We start from the raw sequence: 9,422 nt of genomic DNA on the forward strand, positions 1-9,422 counted from the left end.
AGGCATGTGCCCTGACCAGGAATCAAACTGGTGAGCCACAAGGGCTAAGGCTGGTCCTCTTTCTTATGCAGTTCTGCAAGAATGTCATTCTTTATCTTTCTAGCTGTTATACATTTTTCTCTTTTTGACCTGATACTGAAACAATATTCCCAATGAAGAACTCTCTAGGTTGGTTGCAGTAAACAAATACTTTAGTTAAAATTGGTAAAAAGTAAATAATAACAATAGTATTCATACACTACTGAAAATGGCTAGTCTGATATTCCCAACTCAATAAACAAAGCAAGATTAAAGTACTGTATACCTGAGTGGTTACTAGTTTTCTCTACATTAAGCAATCTTAAGGCTACATTTTAAAGACAGACAAAACGTGTTAATAAAATAGAATGCATATAGGAATAGCCTATTTTTAACTTTCAAAGAGCAGCACTCAATTTATTCTCTTGTAATACATTTTGATTTACATACTCATGGCTTTTCAGAAAAATTATTGTATAAGATGTTTTTATATAACCATCGATGAAACTAAGTCCCACACTTTATATTTTTGAAGTTAATAGTTATTTATATAAATAATTATCCATTTCATAAATATTTATTAAGTGCACATAGGTTTCAAACACAGTTCAAGGTAATGTTGATTTGAGGAAGGAAAAGTCAGAAATATAAAATAGAGAAGGTCACATTTGACTTGGGCCTCAAGGAATGCCAACGAATTTACCAAATATAAGGTTTGGGAAGGGCTTTCCATGCAAGAGTGACAGCATTAGCAAAGTCAAAGAAATTTGAAAAAGCATGAAACATTTAAAAATATAAAGTAGGTCAGTGTGCTTAGAACACAGTTTTTATGGAGGAGAGTATAAACATAAATTAGGAATAAAATCAGTGTCTTATATACAATCCTAAGAAACTTAGAACTTGTCCTATAGGTAAGAGGGAATAGGGGCGAGTCACGATTAGAGTGTGTTTAATAAAGATAATGCCGATGGTGATATTTGTAAATAATGTTGGTTAATGGTAAGAGTAGAGACTAAAAGACTAGTTAATACTGAGTAAGTCATGAGAGAAAGATGACCAGTCTCAAAACATAAACATTAATTCTAAGAGATTCTAAGTATAAGAGAAAGCTACACCCATTATCTTATAAATATAGCTTTGATAATTTATTCCTAAATGTGTTGCTTTATTTTTCTTTCATTCAATACCTTTTTTTTCTATTTATTTTACAGTTCTGTAAGATCTTGATCAGGTGACCATTACTTTTTCTATAATATTCTACATTATTCATTGCAAATAATACTCATTTGCGATCTTGGATATTTCCCACTGTTCTCAGTCTTCCAGTTCTCTTATAAAACACTAGAGGCCCAGTGCACGAAATCCGTGCACAGGTAGGGTCCCTAGGCCTGGCCGGCTATCAGGGCCGATTAGGGCCTTCCAGCTGCCAGCAGGAGCCTCCCTTCATTCTGCACCGCCCTCTGGTGGTCAGGACATGTCATAGCGAGTGATCGAACTCCCGGTCTCCCAGTCTAACTCCTGAGGGGACACTTTGCACATTAGCCATTTATATATATAGATAGTAAATAAAATTATTAATATTAAGTGCTCATTGGAAAGCATATTCCACACCACTTAAACCCATTCTTTCCTATTGTATAAGCACCCACTGCATGCCAATGCCACCAATTGAGCTAAGCTTAATAGTCTAAACAGAGTGAGTAAAAATGCCTGACTGCACCTGCCTGTACTGTCCTCTGAAGTTATATTCTGTCTTCATTCCTAGAAGCAGATTTCCGAGATAATGCTCATTTATAGTTCCACGTGATCTTTAAAATTTATTGCAGGGAAAAAGAAGCTTTGGGTTATTAAAATAAGTGTTCCAATATTTGGTTATGAGATATTTGTTCAGAGATAACTCCTTGAATATCCAATAATATCAAGTATTTTGGTCTTTGCCATTTACTAGTCAAAATTTTTATTAACCAAACAACCAATGAGACATCCAGTTGACAGAGCTAATGTGAAGCAGAAAAAAAATTTAAGTATATTAACAACAACAACAAAAAAAACAGAGCCTGATACGAAATAGATTAAGTTTAAAAGAAAAAAATGTCAGAAACTGGCCCCTTCCAAATCACAACTGCAAAATTAAAGGGAAAAGGAAAACAAGAATTAGCAGGATTCTTTATAAAACAGCCAATGAGATTTTAGTGGATTTCATGTTCAATGTAAGCCAATAGTTCAATGACACCAATAATGAGGGAAAATGCTAAGCAATCAAATAAGGGGGTGGGGAGAACTATGCAGGAGCTAATATAATGTTTTTCATTAATACAGAAACAAAAATTTGTAGAGTTTGAGTCACAGGTGGAGCATTCATTCAATGTTAAGGCCACAGTTTAAGGGGAACACTGATAAATTGGAATGTGCCTCTACATCTTTTAAATGATACAATGTTACAATTACTAGCCCAAGAGAGAAACTTGAAAGTCACCTTGACTTCTACCACCCCTTTCAGTCCTCACATCCAACTAATTAATAACTTTGTTAATACAGTCAACATCTATTGACCCCTGTATCCTGAGCACTGAGCCCCAGCATCTAAGGCCATGATCCTCAATTGGAGGACAATTTACCCCCAGGAGAATCTTGAAGGTGGGACTGCTACTGGCATCTATTGGGCAAAGGCCAGGGGTGCTGCTAAAGATCTTATAATGGACTAAACAGCCCACCTCTCATCAAAAAAAAAATTTATCCAACCCAAATGTCAAGAATACTGAGGTTAAGAAGACCTGATGCAATGCTATGAGCAATTTCATAGTGCTCCTGGCCTCACAGAGCTTCATATCAAATAAGAGTGAATGAAAATACCATAGTACTTTATTGGATGTGCATTATTTTCTCAAAAACTAGAGAGTTTGAAAGGTAGAGAGTCCAAGGTAGGTAAGGCAGAATAATGATGCCTTCAAGGACTCAGTCTCTTTCTACCTTTTCTCCATCACCACTCTTTTTATTTATACTGTCAGAGATGTAAAAACGGTTGCTGCATCTCCAGAGTTATATCTATGCCGGGCAGAAAGTTTCCTTTTATTCAGAAATACATATCCTCCCAAGAATTCTGCCTATATCTCATTAGAAGTTTATCACATGGCAAATGAATATTAAAAACTGAAGGGTTTTTGTTGTTGATGATGATGATTGCTTGGTTACTAATCTGAATAAAATCAAAATCTAATAGTAAGGAATAGAAGAGAATTAATTTGAGATTAGCTTGGAGACTGCCACACAAATGAACAACCCATCAAGATACGTAATAATTATAGTGGTATGAAAGAAATACAGCATGTTCCCCTTAAATATGACAGAAGGTATCTAATTTAGATGGGTGACTAGAGAAGATTAGCTGAAGAAGCGAAAATTAAGTTGAAACCTGGAAGGATAGGTAAACTGCTGGAAAAGTTAATAAAAAGGGCTATGATAAAAGCCAAGTCCTCATCATCCACAACAGAATGTTAAAATATGCTACTTCTGATTTTTTAAGAAATAGAAGTTGAAATATAAAATTTAGAAATAAAGAGGCAAAATTAGAAGAATCAACTTGAAGAGCTGAAAATTATTGTATCTGGAACTGTGATTTGTGTGTGGGGAGGACTGGGGCAGAGGATCCCTATAGTTCTTCATGAACCTTGGCTTTTGGGAAGGAAGTTTTAAAGAAGAGAGTGACTCTTCTGACAATCTCAGTAAAGAATGATTGATTTCAGAATTTAGGTCACTAAGCAGAAGTTTATTCTTAAAATTTTCTGCTAGAAAATAGGAATCTTTAGCCCAGGAATCTTTGGCTCAGTGGTTGAGCGTCTACCTATGAACCAGGAGGTTATGGTTGGATTCCCAGTCAGGGCATATGCCCGGGTTGTGGACTCCAGTGCAGGGCATGCAAGAGGCAGCTGATCAATGATTCTCATCACTGATGTTTCTATCTCTCTCTTCCTCTCCCTTCCTCTCTGAAATCAATAAAAAATATTTAACAGAAATAGGAATCTTCAGACTTTTAATTTGGGAAAGAGGGAAAGAAAGGACAATGAATAAAATCTGTTATGGATTTTGAACAGAAACTGTTAGTAAAATGAGTAAGACCAGTTACTAATAAATTAAGTAGACTATACATGGAAATACACTTTTGCATTCTTTTTTGTAGGTTTTAAAACACAGGCTTTGGGCATGTCCTAAAATGCATTTCTGGAATGTTCTTTCCTTCTAGTCTTCAGATTTAGCGAGGCTTGTATCAATACATCTGCTAAAAATTGAATAGAATATTACCACAAGATGGCAGCTTTGAACATATTTCAAAATGTTGATTATGAGCATCAAATGCCTCCTGAAATGAACAGTGAAGACATCTGCTATTCCTCATCTGGTTTTAAAATGTTCATATTATCTTTGCAAGCAGAATAAATGCATTTTTTTAAATTTTTGGTGGAAAAATAGCTTGCAAGATTAGTAATCTTCACATGGCTTCAATTCCCAACCAAATAATAATAACAAAAATGCATTTCCATATTGACTAGAACTCTCTTGTAAGCATTGTCCTCCTTCATCACAACCACTTATCACCAGGCTCCTCTGGGCCACAAAATGAAGAATGAGTGGCATATCACCCAAATGGTTTCACATAAAATAGATGATGCCAGTACTGAAGACACTGATCATTTGTGACATTGGCGAAGGGAATCAGCTCCATTCAGCCACTGAGACTACAAGTAATGAAAGTCATGGTTAACTTTGTAAATGTACACCTACAGCTTTCAAAGAAAAAGTGGCCTAACAGAAGGCTAAAAATAGAAACAATTCATATTACTTTGAAAATAATCCAATTTATAGAATAGTTTCAAGAATATAAGGATTTCCCACATACAATGCACCTAAATTTACCACTTGTCAATATTTTGTACATTTCCTTTGTCACTCTATTTCCCATAAACTTATGTATATATTAAGATTTCTCCTTATCAAGATCGAAATTAAATAGGAGATATCATGACCCTTTGTCCCTATTTTCATGGGCCTCCTAAGGAAAATGGAAAGCAGATTCTCTTACATAACCACAATACAATTGTCACTTTCAAGAAATTTAATATGGATACAATGGATACAATAACATTTTCTAATATAGAGTCCATATTAAGTTGCTCCAATTGTTCCAATACAGTTCTTTAGAGTAATTTTTAAAAATAACTAATCCAACACTTTGAAACATAAATGAAAATAATATGACATAAAAATATCAAAAACATAAGATAAACTTATTTAACTCGAATTTAGTAAAGCCAATAAACCCAAAATGTAGGGAGAAAGAGCAAAGGACTGTCTATCAAATTTCCTTTTTAAAAAAATAAAATAAAAGTCAACATCTGTTTATGAGAAGCAGCATTATAGGGTCAACTTGGCAATCAAACAGCCCCGGGCTGGCTTCAGGTCTCTCCTATTATTGGCAATGTCTCGTTGAGAGAGTTGCATTACTACTTTAAACTTCAGTTTTCTTATCTGTGAAATAAAGGCAGTTCTTATAATATAGGGAATTCTAGAACATTAAAAATAACTGTTTGTGGCAAGTATATCCCCCAATGCCTGGAAGATAGTAAGTGCTTAATAATTTAACTTTCATTCCTAGAATCGTATGAAAATTTAACTCTTTCTAACAACCTCCTTTTTAAAAAAATGGTTTGGCCAAAAGGAATTTATGCTCCAACGTTAAATCTTATGGTTCGCGATGCCATGTTGCACACTGGTTTCCAACAGAACGCGCTCATCCCACTGCCATCGAGGGGCATGTCACAGCTAATTATCTGTCATCACGCCCTGTTGCATAGGCAGTACCTCGCCTGCTGCTGCTGGGACCTCCGTGCTGTCTGCTGATGCATTTGCATGGCCTCCTGAGTGTCTCTGCTGTGGATGGATCACACAGAATGAAGCCCAGGGGCCAACTGGCAGGCCCATCTGAATTGTGGAACATATCTAAGGCCCCTCCTCATTACTTAGTGAGTAATGTGAGGGATGTTCGCTGGTTCACACACCCTGGCAGTGTAAACGGTCATCTGCTGCCTCATCTGCTTTCTCGCGTCTGGGGTGCAGGACCAGATCGGCTGAGGAACTCTGCTAGCACTTATGCAAATAGCTATGGGAGCTCCTGGGTTTGGCAAGGTTTCCTTTCAGAAGCCTCATTTGTGGCTGCACCGTCTGCCTCTTTTGTGCTTTCACAGCTCTGTGAGGCAATCTCAAAGTAGATCTCTCTCTCTCCAAGACTCATGCTGCATTTTGCCCCTTCACCATGGAAAGGCTAAAACTCTTCTCAATATGTTTAATAGGCCCTGTTCGGTGACTATGATGTTTCTGTTTAAATTCTTAAAGAACATATACGTAAGATAGAATCAGACTGTGTATATCTAGTTTTCCAAATTAAGAAGAAATCCATTTCATTAACTGATTCTCCAATTTATATTCAAAATACATAAATAAATTCTTAAAGCATGGGTAGATGTAGAACAATAAGTCCTAAACTGTTAGGCATACATGTATAATATTATAATTTTGTTCCATTACAAACTTCATTCTTTCAAATATACTGCATAATACACACTTAAAAAAAGCAAAAACAAATTTTGTGGTGGGGAAATGGGTGACATCTGTAATACTGTCAACAATAAAAAAATAAAATTTTAAAAATTCTATTCAAAATTCTGAAGTTATATTCCAATTAATAAATTCACAAAGCAACTATGGAATCTGCAACAATGTATTCTTACTAAAGGACAAGGACAGAGTTTAATCTTGATATGAATTTTTATTTCATTAATGGGTGAAATTTCTTAATGCTTCCTTCTCTTTTCTCTGCATTAAGCTATACATTTTATTGTGAGACTTCTATAGAAACTAAATTCAAAGTTTGCTTAGAAATGAAGGAAAAAATAAAGCATTATAAATAAGCCCCAAGGATGGGAAATTCATCTACCCCAGGCTGTGAAAACCACTGAAAATAAGTGATGTTTAAAACAATTTCCTCTAGATGTCAGTATAGTCCCAGGACTTTTAAATCTTAGCATTCAAGAAAAAAAGAACACAGTAAAAATGTTTATTGCCAGTCCATACTATTAATACATTAGGAAGATTTTTATCTTGAAAACTGAGCTAAATTGCAACTGTCAATGTTCATCTGCAGATGACTGGATGGATTTTGTACTAGAAAGAACAAAAGGTGGCTATGATGTATTTCTGCAAGCACACTTCATTTTCCATAACTTTTTTTTTTAGCATTGTAAGGCCTTATCATTCATTCTTGGATATCATAATTTATGTTCTCCTCTATAGAGTCATTAATATTTTAAAATTTTTATCTTCAATAATTATTGGTATCTATTACAATAAGTGGCCTCAATCCAACATGCCCATTGGCATGGACTCTTGACTTATATCTTTATCATCCACAGTGTACATCTGTTTAATTAGACTAACAGAATTTAAAAGGTAATGCAACAATATACAAAGATTTGAATGAGTGTTTAGTTGATATGTATCACAACCTATATACTCTGTTAGAATACTGGAATCCCCATTCCTTCAGCCATAGAGAATTTTTTCTCTTCTCTTCAAATGAAGGTTCCTCAGTAGTCTATATATCATCTGGGTGCCTCTCAATAATCAGATGAGATAAGTAATAGTGGCACTTCTACATCTATGGATTTAATGCATTTCAGAAATTCATTACCTCCCCTCATCTTAATTTTTCTCCACATTTTATTTTGAAACATGTCAAACCCCCAGAAAATTGAAAAAGCAAAACAATGAATACTAATATACACTCATCTATTTCGTTAATCATGTGTTAGCTCTCTAAGCAAATGCTCTGACATTTCCTTTTAGGTAGAAAATATTTCTGAGGCATAGAAATTTGTTGTTACTCTAGAACCTCGGAAGTATAAATAACCCTGACTGTTTTCAGAAAATCTTCAGTCCAACTCTTACACTGCACGACATATAAAGAGTCCGTGTACATATGTATGTGTCTCTCTGACTGCTGGCATGATTTTTAGTGCCCCCAAGAGGCTGGAGCTCTGGATCAGGCAGACAACAGAACAGTCAAGAAAGAAGAAGGTGTTGAGATCTTTCCAATCCCTGCCAGAACTCACACTACAGGGCCAGCACAGCCTCTATTCCTCTGAACACTGAGAACACTGCATGTCTTAACAGCACTGCAATTACTCTGCCATCTGAAGAGGGAGGAATTATAGAGAAGACTAGATAACCTGGGTTACTAATCTTTAAGACTGGAAAATCCAGAAATTTTCACATGACCTCACAGACAACCCCTTCCATTTATGGCAAAGTATAAAGTAGTCCCTCCCTACTCAAAAGAGACAGACATTCAAAACAAACAAACAAACAAACAAACAAACAAAAACACACACAAACTAAATTTCATGATGGAAGTGATCCTGCCTGCTACATAAATGAATATGTAGTTACTCATTTATCACTTCCATTCGCCTATCCTGAGCACCAAATTTTAGTCTACTCCATTTGCTACCATGGTCTATGGCCAACTCTCCTGATCTGTGTCACTCTCATAGTAGAAGGTTAAAGTTCATTTATCAAATTTCTCCAGAAAATAAAATTAGAACTGTGTATACTTTTTGAGGCTTTAGTTTGCACTTAAATTTAAATCATTTAAAAAATTTTTTTCAGTATGTGCTTAAGGACTTTTCTTTTTTTTTTTTTAAGAATATTTTGGGAGATATCTAGAGCAATTATTTTATAAGTTTAAAATACTGTTTTGGTTTCCTACTTGCCACTATATAACAAACTACCATGAACTTGATGGCTTAAAACAACACAAATTTATTCTCCTACAGCTCTGGAGACAGCTGTCCGAAACCGGTTTCCCTGGGCTGGACTCACAGTGCCGGCAGACTGTGCTTCCTCAGGAGGCTCTGGGGAGATGCCTTCTCCTGACCTTTTCTAGCTTCGATGCAGCTCCATTCCTTGCATTCCTTGGCTCGTGGCCCCTTTCTCCATCCCCGAAGTCAGCAGCATTGTGACTCTCTAATTTTGCCAGGTCATATGGCCTTCTCCTCTTCTGTTCCTCAAGTCTCCCTCTGCCTTCCTTGTAGAATACTTGGGATTGCATTTAGGGCCCACCCAGGTAATCTATGATCATCTCTCCATCTCAAGATCTTTAACTTAAGCAGGACTGCAAAGTCCATTTTGTCGTATAAGGTAACATCCCCAAGTTCCAAGGATTAGGACCTGGATATCTTTGGGGGCCATTTTTCAGCCCACCACAAATACTTTCTCTGTGTGCCCATTTTGAGAAATTGGCTCAGTTATTAGCAATAGCGAAAAATGAAGCTAGTTCCAAATTCTTCATTTTT

The 9,422-nt window shown here is 35.9% G+C and overlaps 1 long non-coding RNA gene across 1 annotated transcript in view; it reads right to left on the reverse strand.

Moving 5' to 3' along the window:
• LOC307110466 overlaps positions 1-9,120 on the reverse strand; it is a 63,324-nt gene extending 54,204 nt beyond the window's left edge. The window contains exon 1 of the long non-coding RNA XR_013814445.1: positions 9,005-9,120. This is a non-coding gene — a long non-coding RNA (uncharacterized lncRNA). The remainder of the gene's footprint in view (positions 1-9,004) is intronic.
• Positions 9,121-9,422: the final 302 nt, after the last annotated feature.

The sequence above is a fragment of the Cnephaeus nilssonii genome (genome assembly GCF_951640355.1).
Source record: "Cnephaeus nilssonii genome assembly, chromosome: 14".
Classification (NCBI taxonomy): Eukaryota; Metazoa; Chordata; class Mammalia; order Chiroptera; family Vespertilionidae; genus Cnephaeus; species Cnephaeus nilssonii.